Genomic DNA, 22920 nt, shown 5'->3' on the forward strand with positions numbered 1-22920 from the left:
CTCCAGTTTGTTTTACCCTGTGAGAGTGGGATGGCCACTCTCCCAGGGAGCCAGCACATAACCCCAAAGTGAGGAATAATTAAGGTTTCCACATTATAATCCTATCGACGGACCCACTTCAACTTTCACCAGCTGCCCCAGCTTTGTGGAAATGTAGTTTGCTATTCGAATCCAGTTTTCTCTTCTTGGAACCATCACTAGGGCTTTTCCTCACTTTAAAAACCTTGCTGGATTGAAAGTGTACAAGATGAGCATGATCTGGGTGGTTTTTCTGTATGGCTTCTTTCACTTAGGATGTTTTCACTGTTTATCCGCACTGTAACATTGATCATTATTTCATTCATTTTTTCCATTGTGATTAAAAACACATAACATTTGCCATTTAAACCATTTTTTAAAAGCTTTTTAAAAAAATTATTTTCTATTCTTTGGCTACACGCAGGCTTTCTCTAGTTGCGGCCAGCGGGGGCTACTCTTCATTGCCGTGTGCAGGCTCCTCATTGCGGTGGCTTCTCTCGTTACGGAGCACGGGCTCTAGGCGCACGGGTTTCAGTAGCTGTGGCACGAGGGCTCAATAGCTGTGGCTCACGAGCTTAGTTGCTCTGCGGCATGCAGGATCTTCCAGGACCAGCGCTTGAACCCGTGTGTCCTGCAATTGGCAGGCGGATTCTTAACCACTGTGCCACGAGGAAAGCCCCATTTAAACCATTTGTAAGTATAGAGTTCTATGGCCTTAAGTACATTCACATTGTTGTAAAAATATCCTCACCATCCATCTCCAGAACTTTGTTTTCCCCATGTGAAACCGTAGCCATTAAACACTAACTCACCTCAACCCCTGGCAACCTTATTCTACTTTGTCTTTGGATTTGACTTATCTGGATACCTCATACTAGTGGAATCATAGAACGTTTGTCCTTTTTGTGTCTGGCTGGTTTCACTTAGCATAATGACTTCAGGGTTCATCCACATTGTAGCATGTGTGAGAATTACCTTAGTTTTAAAGGTTGAATCGTATTCCATTGCGTATATACTACACTGTACTTATCCATTCATCTGTTGAAGAATGTGTTGTGTTGCTTCCACCTTTTGGCTATTGTGAATAATGTTGCTATGAATATGGGGTACAGATATCTGTTCCAGTCCTTGCTTTCTAATATTCTGGGTGTACACCCCGGAGTGGAATCAAGGGATCATACATTTTCCATGTTTTTGAGGAGCCACCATACAGTTTTCCACAGCGGCTGTATAATTTTACTGTATTCCTTTATATGACAGAATAATGCAGCTTATGGATCTACCTTATTTTGCTTATCCGTTTACCTGCTGATGGACATTTAAATCTTTCCTACCCTGGGCTATTGTGAACAGTGCTGCTATGAATAACTGGTGTACAAGTTTTTGTTTGAATGCCTGTTTTCCATTTTTTTGTTATATATCTAGGAGTGGAGTTGTTGAACCACATGGTAATTATATTTTATATTTTTGAGTAAATGCTAAAGGTTTGTACACATAGACTGCACCATTGTACATCTCCATAAGTAACTTTTAAGAGTTCCAATTTCTCTGCATTGTTGCCAACGTTTGTTATTTTTATTTACATATTTTAAAATTTATTTAAAATTTTATTTTTATTCTAGTGTGTGTGAAGGGGCATCACACTGTGGCCTTAATTTGCATTTTCATCATGACTCTTGACATTTGACATCTTTTCATGTCCTTGTTAACCATTTGTATGTCTTGCCTGGAGAGCAGTCCATGCAAGTTATTTGTCTGTTTCAAAAATTGTATTGTTTGTCTTTTTGTTGATGAGTTGGAAAAGTCCTGGGTACGTTCTAGGTAAAGAGTCTTATGAGAGATATAATGTGCCCATATTGTCTTCCATTCTGTGGGCTGTCTTTTTACTTTCTGGATAGCCTCTTTTGATGCGCAAAGGTTTGTAATTTTGAGGAAATCCAATTTATCTATTTTTTTCTTTCATTTCTTATGCTTTACTGTCAAATCTAAGAAACCATTGCTAAATTCATGGTCGGGAAGATTTAATTCCTCGGTTTATTTGAGAGTTCATTCAGTCATCCCTCGGCGCCCACTAGGCCAGGTTTTAGGCCTGGGGCTGAGTCAGTGTGAGGGTTCAGCGGTCACGGTTTAGGGTTATGGGTCATCGTTGGAGAGTCATGGTAGAGGGTTGTGGTTAAAGGGTCAGGGATTAGAGTTTAGGGGTCAGTGATGAGGGTCTAGGGGTCTGGCGCTAGGGTTGTTAGGGGGTTACAGTTAGAGGTTAGGGTTCTTAGGGTAAAGGTTAGAGTTAGGTTTAAGCACAATTGGCCCTCATTGTCCTCCCCTCTCCTTCTCTGTGAAGCCTCCAGAATGGGTAGGACTTGCCCAGGGTCAAACAGGAGTCAGGGAGCTGAGGTCAATAACTGTTTTTCTGGCCTCCCTTCCCCCAGTCCTGGGCTCTGAGAGAAGAATGAACTGTCTGTTCTTGTCTAGGACTGTTTCTTATCCAACTCGACCTCTGTCAAGGATTGGGGAGGATGTCAGAAGTCATGCATGGTTTCCTTCTGCCCTCCTACCTGGGAAGGGTGATGCTGGCCCTACTCTGCCTGGGCAGCCCCAGGTTCCAGCACAGCCCAGACAGGAGGGCACTCAGTGGACATGTGTGGATTTATACAGGACTGGGTGCAGTGACCTGCCAGCCCCCAGATGCTGCCTTCTTGAGGGCTGCTGGGGCCCTCCTGGCACTGGAGGCATCCTTTGTCCCATCTGAGTGGGTATGCATAGATGATCAAGTCTCAGGCAGGACATCCCTCGACCTCTGACTATCCAGGCAGGCATCTGTGGTCCTCTAGCTCAGTCCAGCCTGGGCATTGTCATGCCCTCATGTACAGCTACGGAGCTGAGCATGATGCTGGGCAGTTCAAGAGCTACCTGGGCAGTGTAGACATTCCTTTGAGAAGTTTCAACCACCAACATGCACGTGGCTGAGAAAAAGGCATCCTGCTCACGGCCTCATAGGCTGCCAAGAGAGGTAGTAATCCTCTAGACATTGGAGTGTGGCCCTGACGCAACACCCATGCAGCAGACCATGGCCCTGCAATCCTCTGTCCTTTCAGTCGTTAGAAACTTTTGACATGCATATTCATTAAGAATCAAAGATATGGGAGCAACTGGACCTCCCAGTGTGAGGTTTACACTGCCACTGCCATTGTCTTGGAGAGCCATATGCATCCATGTGGCCTCTGGAAAGCCTGCCAATTATGGGTTCCATGGCATGGAATAATTCTCGAGCCTCCCGTTACTTCATTGCTCAAGTGTCCTTACCACCTTAGCATTTGGTTTCTTCCTCTTAGTAAAGGAGAGAGAAGAAACTGGAAAAGGAGCAGTATTGTTTTTCAGGGATGGGCAATTAATATGGCCAGGGAGATGGCATAACTCAGGGCTCCCACCTCTCAGGGGCAGGAATGAGGTCTGTGTGTCTTCTCAGGACACATGGGCTGTTCTGGGCCAGCCTCTGAGATGTGAGGACCTGATGCCCAAGGAAAGAGACTTGAGTTTACCACCACCAATGATCCTGACTTTTCAGCAAGTGAAAGAACTTTTTGCAGTCTTGGGAGGGACAGTAAGAGCACTGGGTGAGTCGCTGCAGCCCATGACCCTAAGTGAACCCCTTTCTTCCTTTTGTGTCAGATTCTGTGCTGTGCAGTGAGCTGTCATTGACATAGAATCTGTTGCTTCCTCCCAGCCAGCCACTGTTCTCAGGCCCAAGTGCCTCAGTTTTCCTTTGGGAATTACATGTCACCTGCTTCCAGTCCAAAGATTTGCAGAAGGATGGCCCGATATTCCACCCAGCTCGAAGATGGGTTTACAACCCACATCTAGCCAGTCCCATTTTCCATCTTCTGGTGATCGGTCAAGGATGAGAGTGCAACCCAAGCCAGATCAAAGGCATTTAAAACCATGACTTTCTTGGAATCCAAGAAAAGGAGAAACTCTTTCTCGGAAAATGGATGGTGAGTGGTTGTCAGCCTAGAACTGCTGTTGGCCCAAGTGCAGTGAGAGAGCCTGTGCCTATGAATGGGGTCCCCCAAAGGCACTGAGCGGGACAAAGGTTTGGAGAGAAACAAGGTCACACTGAGACAGTGTGAGCCCATGGACCTGCCTGGTCCAAACCCATTCTTCAACTTGCCACTTGTAAGTATTAACGTATTTCTACCCTTACAATAAATACTAATTTATTTTATTTCCGTAAGTGTGTCCAGTCACTGGTAAAAGAAAAAGTCCTGGTTGATACATCTGAGTCAATAATCCCTGACCCTTCCTCAGGTGTCCTCACTGGGTAGGCATGGCTGGGGTAGGTGAAGACACTGGTTGGGGTCATAAACTAGGGGAGCTGGCAAACAACTCTGTCCCTGCTCCTTCCCTGTCCCGGGAGAGGGAAAGCCTGGAACAGTGATAGGATAGCCAGTAGGGGAAGAGTTTCCTCAGTGGTTAATTGGCCTTTTTGTGTTTTCCTTCATTTAGGGTCCATTTTGGTAATGTGCTTTTACAAAGAAATCCCCCTTTTCCTCTAGATTTCCAATTTGTTACAGTAGGTCTCTCTTATTTTGACGTTTAATTGTTCCTGTCTAATTTTCTACAGAATCATGACAAATAATGAACAATATACTGATACTTTACTATTAACTGAAGTCTCTATTCACGTTCCCTTTGTTATACCTTTCCTTGTTCCAGGGTCTCAGAGGACATGGGGTCATCATGTCTGTTTAGTCTCTTCTGGGCTCTGACAGTTGGTCAGATTCTCCTTGTTTCCAAGACCTTGACAGCGTGGAGGAGGGCTGCTCAGGTATTGTATAGACTGCCGGGCACTGGGATTTGCTTGGTGGTTTTGTCGTGGTTAGACTTGGCTTTGCAAAAGCAGACCACAGATGTGAAGTGCTTCCTCTTCACTATATATCAAGAAGACAGGCTCTTAAGGGAACTTCTCCCTTATATTCTTAATTTTGGTCACCTAGCTGAGGTAATGTTTGTCAGGTTTTCCCACAGTGAGGTTAATTTTTTCCCATGTCCATCCTGTGTGTCTTATGTAGGAGGCAGTCATAATGCAGAAGCCACACTTGAGGAGAGAGGGGTTAGCTTCACATCCTTGATGGACAGCTGACTTGCTATATACATTGTTTAGAAGTTTTCTGCATAGGAGATTTCTATTTAACACCATTCATCAAAAACTATGTAATTTATTTATACCAGTTTGGACACGTGAATAATTATTGTAAACTTTTGGTTATAATCCAGCACTACATTATTAGACTGCTTAGTTCATTCTTGCTTTGGCTGTTGAGAGCTTCTTCCATTTGCTCTTGTTTTCATTTTACATATTTTTTCTTTTGTGGGTTTAAAAAATTTTTGGTACTTCTTTACTTTCTGATATTTTAAGATTATCCTGCTTCATATATTTACTGTCTCAGTCCTACCATCAGCCCTTTCTTCAAAGAGCCCTTGTTCCTTTTATTAGAGAATGGTATTAGAAACTTACATGTGGGAGCTAAATATGCTCAGCTGACAGTACATAGAAATATATGCATGTATCCCAGCCTATGCATATACACATAATTACAAAGATTTCCATGTGGAACTATGTGTAGGCTAAAGATAGTTTATACTGGTATCTCCAAGCAGATCTGTTATGACATGGATATTGTAACCTTCTCCCTTTGTTTGACTGTAACATCCAACTCCATTGGTAAGAAACCTGGCTTCCACCATTTGTCATTTATTAAATTCAGTGCTTGTTCCATTTGATGACTGATATAGTAGTTTCAGTACTGTTAGCTGCTACCCCTCATGGGAAAGAACATAGAGTCCACTGTGTATGTATGGCACATTTTGTCTTTGGCCTAAAGATTCTGTACGGTTCCAAAGTTAACTTAGGTCAGCCCATTTGTCCCACTACCAACTGTGAGTTTTTTCATACATTTCTGAACCAGTTAGATTCTTTGTTACATTCTGTATCCCAGTCTTTGACACTCCCATATCCTAAGTAGCTAAGTTTGAATAGATTGTAAATTACTTGTTGGGTTGTAAAAATCTGTGGGTATAGCCAAATGCTATACCCACAGGTATTCACCACTGAAGTATCATATGGACTCTTTCAACCACATATTCTGTAAACTGTTTACCATGTCAGTTTTGCCTTTTCTAGAATGTCATATAAATGAGGTCATACACTGTGTAGCACTTCAGACTGGATTCTTTCACTTAGCAATGTAAGTGTTGGATGCAGTATTATTTTGGGGGGGGGGCACGGGTTGATGATCCATTCCTTTATATCTCTGAATACTATTGCACTGCATATATATGAGAGGAAAAATAATTTTCCCTCTACACTTCTATGTTCTTTGTTGAGATCCCCCTTGTAATTGAAAAGAGACGAACTGGAGAAAACAATCAGAAGTTTAATGTATACCATGCATACCTCCTGTATACTTGAAAGATACCCAGGAACTGAGTCACTCCCTGAAATGGCCCAAGCCATTACCTTAAATACTTCTGCTGAGAACAAAAAAAAGATGTTAGGGAATGGAGGCAGCCATTTAAGGGATGTTATTAGGCAAAGCCCAGTAAACAAGGGTAAGGTTGTTACACAGATTTACATCCAGGCCTATTTCATTTACAAGCTTTTTTTTTTTTAAAAAAAAACATTTATTTGGCTGCACCGGGTCTTAGTTGTGGCCTGTGGAATCTTTAGTTGCGGCATGCGGGCTCTTAATTGCAGCATGCGGGATCTAGTTCCCTGACCAGGGATTGAACCCTGGTCCCCTGCATTGGGAACATGGGGTGTTAACCACTGGACCAGCAGGGAAGTCCCAACAAGCTTTTCTTGATATTTAGTCATCATTCAATTCCTGGTCCAGAGAGGGACATACCGTTACAAATGGAGATATCCTTAATAAATGTAAATTTACCTCCTAAAAGGGCATTTTCTACTTGGTTTTGAAAGATTCTCCTGGGTCTGCTGTTTCTTAAATTAATCAGTCCAAAATAATCCTTTTGTCAAATGGGCATATTTTGGGGTGGTGTATTCTGCTCCTCTTGACATGTATGTGCCCTAATTTGCTTATGAATTCATCTACAGAAGGACATCCTGATATCTTTAAGTTTTTAACCATTATGAATAGAGCTGCTGTGCATTACTTGATGCTAGTTTTGGTTTGAATACAGTTTTTCAAAGCAGTTGTCTAAATACAAGAGGTACACTTCTTGGATCCTAAGGTGAGACTTTTTGATTTGGAAAAATCTGCCAAACTGTCTTTCAAAGTTGGTTGTACATGCATTCCACCAGCATCTTGAGTTTATTCTTGTATGCTTATTTACTGCCTGTTTATCTTCTTGGGCCAGGTGTGTGTTTCAATCTTTACCAGATTTTAATGGCGTTGTTGGCATAATTTGAGTACAAATCCTTTATCAGATATGTGTTTTGGAAATAGTTTCTTGCAGTTTGTGGTTTGTCTTCTGGTTTTCTGAATAAGGTCACCAGACCCAAAGTCATGTAGATTATCTTTTTTTTTCCCTAGGATTTTTATAGTTTGGTAATTTAAATTTGGCTATGGGCATTTTGAGTGAATTTTGGTTTAAGTTGTAAAGTTTGTGTCTACATTCATTTCATTACATATGGTTTGTAATTAATTGCTCCTTAACCATCTTTTGAGAAGATACAGTGAGATACTTGACTCCATTTCAGTTTGGATTTCCAAACTTAGTATATACAGCAGAACTGCCTCCCAGATGAGGCCTCTGGGTTTGTGAGTGCGGCACTCTCGGCACTTTTCTCACATCCCACAGGGGGCGCCGAACCCACCTGTGTGACCGTGGGGGCACAGGTGCACCCTGCCCACAGACTTTGCTCTGTGACAAGCAGACAGGATCTTTGTCTCCTGTCAGGGCCTAAGTTTCCGGACCATGAGGCATTGTCCACACAGACAGGAGCTGGGTTTTCTCAGGAACCACTGGTGAGGAGACTCCACAAGAGGAAAAAATGAGCAAGTGTGGAGAATCTTCCTGTGCAGCTGACTGCTGGCTGGGTGGGGTGCATCTTCAGGGGACTCAGGAGAGAAAGGGTTTAATGTGGAATACTGTGCACTTTTAGTTTTATGTGCAGTGTAAATGGTGACCAGTGTCGTTCTTTGGAGACTGGTGTCTACTTTTCCTGGCACTGTCTGTTGATTGCTTTAGGTAGAATAAACTTTTTTTTTTTAACATGTTTATTGGAGTATAATTGCTTTACAATGGTGTTTTAGATTCTGCTTTATAACAAGGTGAATCAGTTATACATATGTTCCCATATCTCTTCCCTCTTGCATCTCCCTCCCTCCCACCCTCCCTATCCCACCCCTCTAGGTGGTCACAAAGCACCGAGCTGATCTCCCTGTGCTATGCGGCTGCTTCCCACTAGCTATCCGTTTTACGCTTGGTAGTGTATATATGTCCATGCCACTCTCTCACTTTGTCACAGCTTACCTTTCCCCCTCCCCATATCCTCAAGTCCATTCTCTAGTAGGTCTGTGTCTTTATTCCTGTCTTACCCCTAGGTTCTTCATCATATTTTTTTTTCTTAAGTTCCATATATATATGTCAGCATACGGTATTTGTCTTTCTCCTTCTGACTTACTTCACTCTCTATGACAGACTCTAGGTCCATCCAGCTCATTACAGATCGCTCAGTTTCATTTTTTTTATGGCTGAGTAATTTTCCACTATATATATGTGCCACATCTTCTTTATCCATACATCCGATGATGGACACTTAGGTTGTTTCCATCTCCTGGCTATTGTAAACAGAGCTGCAATGAGCATTTTGGTACATGACTCTTTTTGAATTATGGTTTTCTCAGGGTATATGCCCAGTAGTGGGATTGCTGGGTCATATGGTAGCTCTATTTGTAGTTTTTTAAGGAACCTCCATACTGTTCTCCATAGTGGCTGAACCAATTCACATTCCCACCAGCAGTGCAAGAGTGTTCCCTTTTCTCCACACCCTCTCCAGCATTTATTGTTTCTAGATTTTTTTGGTGATGGCCATTCTGACTGGTATGAGATGGTATCTCATTCTAGTTTTGATTTGCATTTCTCTAACGATTAATGGTGTTGTGCATTCTTTCATGTGTTTGTTGGCAGTCTGTATATCTTCTTTGGAGAAATGTCTATTTAGGTCTTCTGCCCAATTTTGGATTGGGTTGTTTGTTTTTTTTTCTTACTGAGCTGCATGAGCTGCTGGTAAATTTTGGAGATTAATCCTTTTTCAGTTGCTTCATTTGCAAATATTTTCTCCCATTCAGAGGGTTGTCTTTTGGTCCCGTTTATAGTTTCCTTTGCTGTGCAAAAGCTTTGAAGTTTCATTAGGTCCCATTTGTTTATTTTTGTTTTTATTTCCATTTCTCTAGGAGGTGGGTCAAAAAGGATCTTGCTGTGATTTATGTCATAGAGTGTTCTGCCTATGTTTTCCTTTAAGAGTTTGATAGCTTCTGGCCTTACATTTAGGTCTTTCATCCATTTTGAGCTTATTTTTATGTATGGTGATAGGGAGTGATGTTATCTCATACTTTTATATGTACCTGTCCAGTTTTCCTAGCACCACTTATTGAAGAGGCTGTCCTTTCTCCACAGTACATTCCTGCCTCCTTTATCAAAGATAAGGTAACCATATGTGCATGGGTTTATCTCTGGGCTTTCTATCCTGTTCCATTGATCTATCTTTCCGGTTTTGTGCCAGTACCATACTGTCTTGATTACTGTAGTTTTGTATTAGAGTCTGAAGTCAGGGAGCCTGATTCCTCCAGCTCCGTTTTTCGTTCTCAAGATTGCTTTGGCTATTCAGGGTCTTTTATGTTTCCATACAAGTTGTGAAATTTTTTGTTCTAGTTCTGTGAAAAATGCCAGTGGTTGTTTGATAGGGATTGCATTGAATCTGTAGATTGCTTTGGGTAGTAGAGTCATTTTCACAATGTTGATTCTTCCTAACCAAGAACATGGTATATCTCTCCATCTCTTTGTATCATCCTTAATTTCTTTCATCAGTGTCTTATAATTTTCTGCATACAGGTCTTTTTTCTCCTTAGGTAGGTTTATTCCTAGATATTTTATTCTTTTTGTTGCAATGGTAAATGGGAGTGTTTTCTTGATTTTACTTTCAGATATTTTCATCATTAGTGTGTAGGAAAGCCAGAGACTTCTGTGCATTAATTTTGTGTCCTGCTGCTTTACCAAATTCATTGATTAGCTCTAGTGGTTTTCTGGTAGCATCTTTAGGATTCTCTATGTATAGTATCATGTCATTTACAAACAGTGACAGCTTTACTTCTTTTCCGATTTGGATTTATTTCTTTTTCTTCTCTGATTGCTGTGGCTAAAACTTCCAAAACTATGTTGAGTAAGAGTGGTGAGAGTGGGCAACCTTGTCTTGTTCCTGATCTGAGTGGAAGTACTTTCAGTTTTTCACCATTGAGGAAGACGTTGGCTGTGGGTTTGTCATATATGGCCTTTATTATGTTGAGGAAAGTTCCCTCTATGCCTACTCTCTGGAGGGTTTTAATCATAAATGGGTGTTGAATTTTGTCAAAAGCTTTCTCTGCATCTATTGAGATGATCATATGGTTTTTCTCCTTCAATTTGTTAATATGGTGTATCACATTGATAGATTCGCGTATATTGAAGAATCCTTGCATTCCTGGAATAAACCCCACTTGATCATGGTGTAGGATCCTTTTAATGTGCTGTTGGATTCTGTTTGCTAGTGTTTTGTTGAGGATTTTTGCATCTATGTTCATCAGTGATATTGGCCTGTCATTTTCTTTCTTTGTGACATCCTTTTCTGGTTTTGGTATCGGGGTTATTGTGGCCTCGTAGAATGAATTTGGGAGTGTTCCTCCCTCTGCTATATTTTGGAAGAGTTTGAGAAGGATAGGTGTTAGCTCTTTTCTAAATGTTTGATAGAATTCGCCTGTGAAGCCATCTGGTCCCTGGCTTTTGTTTCTTAGAAGATTTTTAATCACAGTTTCAATTTCAGTGCTTGTGATTGGTCTGTTCATATTTTCTATTTCTTCCTGATTCAGTCTTGGCAGTTGTGCATTTCTAAGAATTTGTCCATTTCTTCCAGGTTGTCCATTTTATTGGCATAGAGTTGCTTGTAGTAATCTCTCATGATCTTTTTTATTTCTGCAGTGTCAGTTGTTACTTCTCCTTTTTCATTTCTAATTCTATTGATTTGAGTCTTCTCCCTCATTTTCTTGATGATTCTCGCTAATTGTTTATCAATTTTGTTTATCTTCTCAAAGAACCAGCTTTTAGTTTTATTGATCTTTGCTATCATTTCCTTCATTTCTTTTTCATTTATTTCTGATCTGATCTTTATGATTTCTTTCCTTCTGCTAACTTTGGGGTTTTTTTTTGTTCTTCTTTCTCTAATTGCTTTAGGTGCAAGGTTAGGTTGTTTATTTGAGGTGTTTCCTGTTTCTTAAGGTAGGATTGTATTGCTATAAACTTCTCCCTTAGAACTACTTTTGTTGCATCCCATAGATTTTGGGTCATCGTGTCTCCACTGTCATTTGTTTCTAGGTATTTTTTGATTTCCTCTTTGATATCTTCAGTGATCAGTTAGCTATTAAGTAGTGTATTATTTAGCCTCCGTGTGTTTGTATTTTTTTGCAGATCTTTTCCTGTAATTGATATCTAGTCTCATAGCTTTGTGGTCAGAAAAGATACTTGATACAATTTCAGTTTTCTTAAATTTACTGAGTCTTCATTTGTGACCCAGGATATGATCTATCCTGGAGAATGTTCCATGAGCACTTGAGAAAAATGTGTATTCTGTTGTTTTAGGATGGAATGTCCTATAAATATCAGTGAAGTCCATCTTGTTTAATGTATCATTTAAAGCTTGTGTTTCCTTATTTATTTTCATTTTGGATGATCTGTTCATTGGTGAAAGTGGGGTGTTAAAGTCCCCTACTATGAATGTGTTACTGTCGATTTCCCCTTTTATGGCTGTTAGTATTTGTCTTATGTATTGACATGCTCCTATGTTGGGTGCATAAATATTTACAATTGTTATATCTTCTTCTTGGATTGATCCCTTGATCATTATGTAGTGTCCTTCTTTGTCTCTTGTACTAGTCTTTATTTTAAAGTCTATTTTGTCTGATATGAGAATTGCTACTCCAGCTTTCTTTTGGTTTCCATTTGCATGGAATATCTTTTTCCATCCCCTCACTTTCTGTCTGTATGTGTCTCTACGTCTGAAGTGGGTGTCTTGTAGACAACATATATATGGGTCTTGTTTTTGTATCCATTCAGCCAGTCTGTGGCTTTTGGTGGGAGCATTTAGTCCATTTACATTTAAGGTAATTATCGATATGTATGTTCCTATTCCCATTTTCTAAATTGTTTTGGGTTCGTTATTATAGGTATTTTCCTTCTCTTGTGTTTCTTGTCTAGAGAGGATCCTTTAGCATTTGCTGTAAAGTTGGTTTGGTGGTGCTGAACTCTCTCAGCCTTTGCTTGTCTGTAAAGGTTGTAATTTCTCCATCAAATCTGAATGAGACCCTTGCTGGCTAGAGTAATCTTGGTTGTAGGTTTTTCTCCTTCATCACTTTAAATATGTTCTGCCAGTCCCTTCTGGCTTGCAGAGTTTCTGCTGAAAGATCAGCTGTTAACCTTATGGGGATTCCCTTGTGTGTTATTTGTTGTTTTTCCCTTGCTGCTTTTAATATGTTTTCTTTGTATTTAATTTTTGACAGTTTGATTAATATGTGCCTTGGTGTGTTTCTCCTTGGATTTATCCTGTATGGGACTCTCTGTGCTTCCTGGACTTGATTAACTATTTCCTTTCCCATATTAGGGAAGTTTTCAACTATAATCTCTTCAAATATTTTCTCAGTCCCTTTCTTTTTTCTCTTCTTCTGGAACCCCTATAATTCAAATGTTGGTGTGTTTAATGTTGTCCCAGAGGTCTCTGAGACTGTCCTCAGTTCTTTTCATTCTTTTTTCTTTATTCTGCTCTGCAGTAGTTATTTCCCCTATTTTATCTTCCAGGTCACTTATCCGTTCTTCTGCCTCAGTTATTCTGCTATTGATCCCATCTAGAGTATTTTTAATTTCATTTATTGTGTTGTTCGTCATTGCTTGTGTCCTCTTTAGTTCTTCTAGGTCCTTGTTAAATGTTTCTTGCATTTTCTCTATTCTATTTCCAAGATTTTGGATCATCTTTACTATCATTATTCTGAATTCTTTTTCAGGTAGACTGCCTGTTTCCTCTTCATTTGTTAGGTCTGGTGGGTTTTTATCTTGCTCCTTCATCTGCTGTGTGTTTTTCTGTCTTCTCATTTTGCTTATCTTAGTGGGTTTGGGGTCTCCTTTTTGCAGCCTGCAGTTTCGTAGTTCCTGTTGTTTTTGGTGTCTGTCTCCAGTGGCTAAAGTTGGTTCAGTGGGTTGTGTAGGTTTCCTGGTGGAGGGGACTAGTGCCTGTGTTATGGTGGATGAGGCTGGATCTTGTCTTTCTGGTGGGCAGGTCCACGTCTGGTGGTGTGTTTTGGAGTGTCTGTGGCCTTATTATGATTTTAGGCAGCCTCTCTGCTAATGGGTGGGGTTGTGTTCCTGTCTTGCTAGTTGTTTAGCATAGGGTGTCCAGCACTGTAGCTTGCTGGTCGTTGAGTGAAGCTGGGTGTTGGTGTTGAGGTGGAGATCTCTGGGAGATTTTCGCCATTTGATATTACATGGAGCTGGGAGGTCTTTTGTGGACCAGTGTCCTGAAGGTGGCTCTCTCACCTCAGAGGCACATCACTGACTCCTGGCTGCAGCACCAAGAGCCTTCCATCCACACAGCTCAGAATAAAAGAGAGAAAAAGTGGAAATAATGAAAGAAAGAAAGAGGACAATAGAAAATAAAATAAATCAAGGTAAAATAAAATAAAGTTATTAAAATAAAAAATAATTATTAAGAAAAAATTTTGAGAAAGTAGAAAAAACAAAAAGGACAGGTTGAACCCTGGGACAAATGGTGAAAGCAAAGCTATACAGACAAAATCTCACACAGAAGCATACACATACACACAAAAAGAGGAAAAGGGGAAAAAATCATAAATCTTGCTCTCACAGTCTACCTCCTCAATTTGGGATGATTTGTTGTCTATTCAGGTATTCCACAGATGCAGGGTACATCAAGTTGATCGTGGAGCATTAATCCGCTGCTTCTGAGGCTGCTGGGAGAGATCTTCCTTTCTCTTCTTTGTTCACACAGCTCCCGGGGCTCAGCTTTGGATTTGGTCCGCGTCTGCATGTAGGTCGCCAGAGGGCGTCTGTTCTTCGCTCAGGACGGGGTTAAAGAGCCGCTGATTGGGGGGCTAGGTTCACTCAGGCCATGGGGGAGAGAGGGGCACGGAGTGAGGGGTGGGCCTGCGGCGGCAGAGGCTGCCGTGACGCTACACCAGCCTGAGAAGCACCGTGCGTTCTCCCGGGGAAGTTGTCCCTGGATCCCAGGACCCTGGCAGTGGCGGGCTGCACCGGCTCCCCGGAAGGGGGGTGTGGATAGTGACCTGTGCTCGCACACAGGCTTCTTGGTGGTGGCAGCAGTAGCCTTAGCGTCTCATGCCCGTCTCTGGGGTTGGCGCTCTTAGCCGCGGCTCACACCCGTCTCTGGAGCTCCTTTAAGCAGCGCTCTGAATCCCCTCTCCTCACGCACCAGGAAACAAAGAGCGAAGAAAAAGTCTCTTGCCTCTTTGGCAGGTCCAGAGTTTTCCCCGGACTCCCGAGTAGCCGTGGTACACTAGTCCTCTGCAGGCTGTGTTCACGCTGCCAACCCCAGTCCTCTCCCTGCGCTCGGATCGAAGCCCGAGCCTCCGCTCCCAGCCCCACCCGTCCAGGCTGGGGAGCAGACAAGCCTATTGGGCAGGTGAGTGCCGGTTGGCACCGATCCTCTGTGCGGGAATCTCTCCGCTTTAACTTCCGCACCCCTGTGGCTGCACTCTCCTCTGCAGCCCTGAAGCTTTCCCCCTCCACCACCCGCAGTCTCCACCCGCAAATGGGCTTCCTAGTGTGTGGAAACCTTTCCTCCTTCACAGCTCCCTCCCACCGGTGCAAGGCCCGTCCCTAGTCTTTTGCCTCTGTTTATTTATTTTTTTGTCTTACCCAGGTACGTGGGGAGTTTCTTGCCTTTTGGGAGGTCTGAGGTCTTCTGTCAGCGTTCAGTAGGTGTTCTGTATCAGTTGTTCCACGTGTAGATGTATTTCTGGTCTATCTGTGGGGAGGAGGGTGATCTCTGTGTCTTACTCTTCCAACAACTTCCCCCTATCCCAAACGTTTTAATAATAGTAATTTTTTCTGATGAATAAGCATGGAGTATTGTTTTCTATTGTGTTTTCAGTTTCTTTATCAATGCTTTAGTTTTCTGAGTATAGGTCTTTCATGCTGTTGGTTAAATTTATTGCTAAATAGTTCGTTCTTTTTGATGGAATTGTAAATGGGATTGTTTTCTTAACTTTTCTTGCTGGTGGTTCATTATTAGTGTATAGAAACAAAACTGATTTGTGTATATTGATCCATATTTTGCAACTTTACTGAATTTATTTTTTAGCATATTTTTTGAAGTAATGTGAAAAATTGCTATACTAAAATCTCACAGTTTCTACTGCATCCCAGGTAATCCACAGGACCCAAGAGATGGTAGCTACTAATATACTCTTCCCACGGTGCCTCTTCATACCATGCAGACTCCGACAAGGGAAATAAGTATCACAACTTTGGTTGAACGTGGTCTGGGTAAGTCTTAGCCTCTATAACAAAATTTGATGTCCATCTTATCTGATTTTCTGGCATGACACTGACATGGTTGTCTAGAAAAGTAATTTACTTCCCAGTAATTTAAAATGTACTGAAAAGTTGCAATAATGGCAAAAAGTACTCACGTTTGCCACTTCATACAAAATGCTCAGTGTGTTTTGCCCAAGGAACCAGCACATAACCCCTAAATGAAGAAATCCTGATGTCCACATTATAATTTAATACTCAGCCCCACTTCAACTTTCACCTACTGTCCCAACTGTATGAAAGTGTCCTTTTCCATCCTGATTCAGTTTTCTTTTTCTGGAACCATTATTGAGTTTCTCCCTCATTTGGACAACCTTGATGGATTTGAAGCAGACAAGATGAGTATGGGATCTAGGTGGCCTTTTCTGTATGACTTTTTTCACTAAGAATATTTTCAATGTTCATTTTTGTAACAAATATCAGCACTGCACTTTTTTTCATTGTCATTAAGAATACAAAACACGACTTTAGCATTTAATTCACTTTACGTATACAGTTTTGTGGTATTAACTACCTTCATATAGTTGCACAAACAAGTTAACTAACATGTGTACCTCCTGTGTGCATGGCAGATACACAGGAAATTGAGTAACACCCTGAAATGGCCCAAGACATCACCTTAAATACCGTCTTCATTTAAAAGGCAAAAAGAGGAAGGCTATAGTTGTTTGTCTACATTCATTTGATTGTATATGGTTTCCAATTGATGTTGTATAACTAGTTGTGGAGAAGTCATGGGATAGGTGGCTTCATTTCAGTTTGAATTTCCAAATTTAGTGGATTCTGCAGGCTTGATACAAGGTTTACAAACTTCATATTGGGTCAGGACATCCCATGGTGTAACTCGTATTCATGGTTTGTCCAACAATTAAAGTTCTGTGTGATACGAGTTCATCCCGGAGTAATCCAGGTTAGTTTCTCTTATACATTTGTCCCAGGATGAAAGGACAAGAGAAATAAGACCTAATTTATAAAAGTGCCTTCAAACTAATTGATATTAAAGTATAGTTGACATACAATGTTGTGTTCATTTCTACTGTACAGCAAAGTGATTCATATATACAAACATACATATATATATATTTTTCATATTCTTTTCCATTATGGTTAAGTACAGGGTATTGAATACAGTTCCCTGTGCTGTGCGGGAAGACCTTGTCTATCCATTCAATATATAATAATTTTCATCTACTAATCCCAAACTCCCAATCCATCCCTCTCCGCTGTCTTCACCTTGACAACCACAAGTCTGTTTTCTATATTTGTGAGTGTGTTTTTGTTCTGTAGATAGGTTCATTTGGGTCTCATTTTATAATCCACATATAAGTGATATCATATGGTATTTATTGTTCTCTGTCTGACTGACTTCACTTTGTATGATAATCTCTAGGTCCATCCATGTAGCCGCAGATGGCATTATTTCATTCTGTTTTATGGCTGAGTAATGTTCCATTGTATATATGTACCACATCTTCAATATCCATTCATCTGTTGAGGGACATTCAGGTTGCTTCCGTGTCTTGGCTATTGTGAAGAGTGCTGCTGTGAATGCTGGGGTGCACGTATCTTTTCGAATTATAGTTTTGTCTGGATGTGTGCCCAGGAGTGAGATTGCTGGTTCATATGGTTAATTCTATTTTTAGGTTTTGAGGAACCTCCATACTGTTTCCCATAGCGGCTGCATCAATTTACATTCCCACCAGTAGTGTAGGAGGGTTCCCTTTTCTCCACACCCCTTCCAGCATTTATTTCTAGACATTTTAATGATGGCCATTCTGACTACTACAAGGTGATAACTCACTGTAGTTTTGATTTGCATTCTCTAATAATTAGCGATGTGGAACGTCTTTTCAGGTGCCTATTGGCTATCTGTATGTCTTTGGAGAAATGTCTATTTAGACCTTCTGCCTATTTTTTGATCTTTTTTCTTTTTTGAATTGTATGAGGTGTTTGTATATTTCAGAATTAAACCCTTGTTGGTCGTGTCATTTGCAGATATTTTCTCCCAAACAGTGAGAACAGGTTCTGGAACAACTGGATACCCACATGCAGAAGAGTAAAGTTGGACCCTTACCTCCCCCCACCTCATATACAAAATCAACCAAAGGCCTAGATGCAAAATGGACCAAAGGCCTAGACGCAAGAACCAAAATTAGAAAACTCCTAGAAGAAAACATGAGAGTAAGTCTTCATGACCTTGGATTTGGTCATGATTTCTTAGATCTACCAAAAGCACAAGCAACAAAAGACAAAATAGATGAATTGGACTTCCTCAATGAAAAACAGTTGTGTATAAAAGGAGCAAAGAGTAAGATAATCCACCATCCAAAATGGCCCAAGATGTTTGCAAACCACGTATCTGATAAAGGACCGTAGCCCAGCAGCCAGGCCACCGGTGGTCCAGTGGAGTGTCTGTGCGGCCCCTCCCATCCTCGGTGATCAGGGGATTTCAGGCCCCACAGCACCCGAGGGGTGGACACGGGTCATCCTCAGCACCCTCAGGGAGTGAGTGCTGGATGGTTTTGAGCCCAGATGCACTCCCATTACTGCCCTCAAAGGCTGAAGGCTTCGGCATGCCTCCAGAAGGACACAGAGTGTTTGCAAGTCTCTGAGAACCAAGAGAACAGTTTTCACTTTTCTGAAAGCGCATCTTATTATTTCACAGCATGACCATTTTCAATCCGGCTCTCAGGGGTGCCCTCCCACCTCCCTGATTTCTCTGAGAGTGGCCATGGGGGTTTGGCTGTCCCCGTCCCCACACCAGGTGACAAGGCCAGTGGGGCCAGACCCTGGTGGTCCTCAGCTTCGCTGGAGACTAACCCAGACTCTCAGCCTGCGATTGAACGTGGACGCCCCTGCTTCTCCCTGTCACCGATTCTCATCTCCTCCTCTGTCTGTCTTTCTCTTGCTTTTCAGTCTCAGCTTTACCTGACAGCCACCACTCACAGCTCCCGAAGAGCCCAGAGATGTCTCCTGGAAGGAAAGGTTCTGGAAAATCAGAGGGATAAATAAAGGATGCAGCTGATTCCCTCCTTGTGCTGACGCCCAAGAGGGTGAGGATAGTGAGTGTTTTCTCATTAGAATTTTAAATTCTCCAAGTAATAGATCATTGGGGGGGCATGCAGTGTTCTCCTGCTCGTTCTAAGAATGTCATTCCTGGATTTTAATGTGGTAAATAATTTATATTATAAATATGCAGAGGCGCGGATGTCCATTCAAAAATGTTAGAGATAACTCCAAGGGATTTACAACAAACAAGGACACAGAACCCTGTGTCCAGACACTGGCTGAGAGGCTCCTACCCTGAGCCGCAGTCCCCTGGAGGGCGGAGTGGCCATGACTCTCCTCCCGGTGGTGAGCCTACACAGGCACATCCCACGTGGGACCACTGTATCGCAGAATCTTAGAGTGGCCGATGGCAGGCACCTGGCTAGAGATGAGGACAAGAGAAAACCGCCCAGCAGCCTGGGACAACCCTGGGGTGAGGCCTTAGGAAGGGCCAGTGTCAGAGCCTCAGAAATAACTTGAAGAGATTCAGGCTGTTAAGGACATCGTCAGAGATGCACTTAGGGACATATTCAGGACCTTACTTATGGACAGGATCAGGGCATTATTTAATGACAGCTTAGACTATAAGGGACAGCATCATGGCCTAAGTTAGGGACAGTGTCTGTGCTTCACTTAGAGATAACGTGAGAGCCTTAGTTAGACACAGTTCAGGCAGTTACTTAGGGATATCTTCAGGGCCTTAGAGCCAGCATCATGGCCATAATTAGAACCAGTGTCAGGGCGTTAGTTAGGGCCCAAACTAGGGTGTTAGTTAGGGAAAGAGTCAGGTCATTAGTTACAGACAGTGTCAGGGTTTTAGGTAGGGACAGCGGCAAGTCCTTAGTTAAGACAAGTGTTGGGGCCTCACTTAGGGGCAGCGTCAGGATGTTAGTTAGGGAGAGTCAGGACATTAGAATTTCAGATTCTGAGGTAGAGACAGCATCATGGCCTTAGTTAGGGAGAGCGTCAGAGACTTACCTAGGGACATATTCAGGGCCTTAGTTATGGACAGGATCAGGGTGATACAGAGGAACACCTAAGCGTATTAGGGACATCTTCATGGCCTCAATTAGTGGTAGCATCAGGGTATTAGTTAGGGAAACAGACCATTATTATAGATAGTGTCAGTGTCTTACGTAGAGAGAGCATCAGGGCCTTAGTTAAGGACAGCATCAGAGACATACTTAGGGACATATTCAGGTCCTTAGTTATGGACAGGATCAGGGCGTTATTGAGAGATACATGAGGCTATTAGGGACAGCATCAGGGTGTTAAGGAAAGAGTCGGCCGTTATTATGGACAGTGACAGTGCCTCAGGTAGAGACATCATCACAGCCTTAGTTAGGAAGAGGGTCAGGGCCTTGGTGAGGGAAAGGGTCAGGCCAACAGTAAGGGACATCTAAGTCTATTAGGGACATTGTCAGGGCCTTAGATAGGGTCAGCATCAGGGCCATAGTTAGGACCAGTGTCAGGGCGTTATTTAGGGACAAAATTAGGATGTTAGTTAAGGAAAAAGCCAGAAAATTAGTTACAGACAGTGTCAGCTTCTCAGGTAGAGACTTCAAGGTCTCAGTGAGAGCATCAGCGTCTCAGGTAGGAGCTGCATCAGGCCATTACTTACAGACAGTGTCAAGGCCCTAATTAGGGAGAGTGTCAGGGCCTCAGAGAAAAACTTGAGGGCCTTAGTAAGAGACACTTCAGGCTGTTCGTTAGGGACATCATCAGGGCGTTAGTTATGGACAGGGTCAGGGTATTAGTGAAAGACAGCTCAGGCAATTAGGCACACCGTCAGGGCCTTGGGTAGGGGCAGCATCAGGGAGTAGTTGGGGAAAGAGTGAGGCCATTAGGTAAAGACAGACTCAGAGCCTTAGTTAGAGACTGTGTCAGGTTCTTTGTTAGGGACACTGTCATGGCCTCAGTTAAAGATAACTTGAGGGTCTTAGTTCGAGATAGTTTCAGGGCCTTAGTTATGGACATCTTTAGGGCCTCAGAGGTAATTTGAGGTCCTTAGTAAGAGACATTTTGGGTCATTACTGACATCGTCTGGACCTTCGTTCCGTCTTCAGTACATCATTTATGGGCCGCATCAGGGCATTAATGAGGGACAGCTCAAGTTATTAGGGACCGTGTCAGGGTCTTAGGGAATGTGTCAGGACCTTTGTTAGGGAAAGAGTGAGGCCAGTAGTTAAAGACAGACTCAGGGCCTTAGTCAGAGACAGCCTCAGTCCTTAATTAGGGAGGGTGTCAGGGCCTCAGTTAAAGATAAGTTGAGGGCCTTTGTTAAGGACAGCCTCCAGGCCTCAGTTAGAGACAGGCTTACGGGCTCGGGACTAAATTCAGGGTCTTAGTTAGGGACAGCATCAGGGATTTAGTTAGCATAAGAGACTCGACATTAGCTAAAGACAAGGTTCGGTTAAGGTCTAGGAACAGCTTCAGGAAATGATGTAAGGATAGTGTCAAGACCATAGCTACTTAGAGCATCAGTGCCTAATTTAGAACCAGTGTCAGGGCTTCAGGTAGGGACAGCGTCAGAGCCTGACTTAGGGAGAGCGACAGGGACTGAGTGAGGCCTAGAGTCAGGGCCTTAGCTGGGGACAGTGTCAGGGCATGACTTAGGAGCAGCATAAGGGCCTCGGTAGGAACAGCCTAAGGGGTTTCTTAAAGACATTCTCAGGACCTGTGTGAGAGACAGCCTCACAGCCTCACGTAGGGACAGCATCAAGGCTTACTTTGGGACAGTTTCAGGACCTTAATAAAACATGGGCCAGGATATAATAAGCTCAGGATACTGTCAGGACTTTAAATATTGACGGCAGCAGGGCCTTAGTTAGGGACAGTGTCAAGGCCTTAGATAGGACCAGCATCTGTATCTCTTTTAGGTACCGTGTCAGGGCCTGTGTTAGCAGGAGTGTTAGGGCCATATTTAGGGACAGTGTCAGGGCCGGATTTAGGATGAGCATCTAGGCCTTACTTAGGTACAGTGTCACGGCCTTGGGACTATATTCAGGGCCTGAGGTATTCACAGCATAAGGGCTTCAGTTAGCATAAGAGGCAGAAGAGTTGCTCCGGACAGGCTTAGGGTAAAGTTTAGGGATCGTGTCAGGAAATGGCCTAGGGATACTGTCAAAACCTTAGTCATTGAGAGTATCAGGGCCTTAATTAGAACCAGTGTCAGGGCTACAGGTAAGGACAGTGTCAGAGCCTGACTTAGAGAGAGCCACAGGGACTGAGTGAGGCCTAGCGTCACGCCCTTAGCTGGGGACACTGTCAGAGCACGATGTAGGGGCTGCATCAGGGACTTTGTTGGATCAGCAATAGGGTCTTAGTTAAAGACATGATCAGGGCCTCAGATGGTCAGAGCTTCAAGGCCTGAGTTAGGGATAGCTTAAAGGCCTAAGTTAGGCACAGCCTCAGTCCTTCACTTAGGGACAGAGACAGGGCTTTCTAGGGATAGTGTCAGGAACTTGGTTAGAAATGGGTCCGATTCTGAACTCAGGATAGTGTCCGAATTTTAGTTATTGCCGGCAGTAGGACCTATATTAGGGACAGTTTCCGGGCCATAGTTAGAAACAGTGGCAGGGCCCTAGTTAGGACAAGTATGGGCCCTAGTTACGGAGAGCATTAGGGCTGCTGTGAGGACAAGAGGCAGGAAATTAGCTCGGGAGAGAGTCAGGTTCCAGGCCAGGGATCGTGTCAGGAAATGAGCTAGGGATAGCGTGAAGAGCTTAGTTATTGAGAGCATCAGGGCCTTAGTTAGGACCAGTGTCAGGGCTTGATGTAGGGATAGCATCAGAGCCTAACTAAGGTATGGCAAGAGGGCCTAAGTGAGGCCTTTCTTTAGGCCCTGAGTGAGGGACAGTGTCAGGGCATGACATAGGAGTTGTATAAGGGCCTCTGTAGGATCAGCATTAGGGTCTTCGTTAAAGACTTTCTCAGGGCCTCTGATAGGGACAGCCTCAGGGCCTCACTTAGGGACAGCGTCAGGGCTTACTTTGGGACAGTTTCAGGACCTTGGAAAGA

The 22920-nt window shown here is 42.8% G+C and overlaps 1 long non-coding RNA gene across 1 annotated transcript in view; it reads left to right on the plus strand.

Moving 5' to 3' along the window:
• LOC307179652 overlaps positions 1-20996 on the plus strand; it is a 35059-nt gene extending 14063 nt beyond the window's left edge. Inside the window, exons 2-5 of the long non-coding RNA XR_013825496.1 lie at positions 3743-4010; positions 4732-4843; positions 15685-15804; positions 18769-20996. This is a non-coding gene — a long non-coding RNA (uncharacterized lncRNA). The remainder of the gene's footprint in view (positions 1-3742; positions 4011-4731; positions 4844-15684; positions 15805-18768) is intronic.
• Positions 20997-22920: the final 1924 nt, after the last annotated feature.

The sequence above is a fragment of the Stenella coeruleoalba genome (genome assembly GCF_951394435.1).
Source record: "Stenella coeruleoalba genome assembly, chromosome: 21".
Lineage (NCBI taxonomy): Eukaryota > Metazoa > Chordata > Mammalia > Artiodactyla > Delphinidae > Stenella > Stenella coeruleoalba.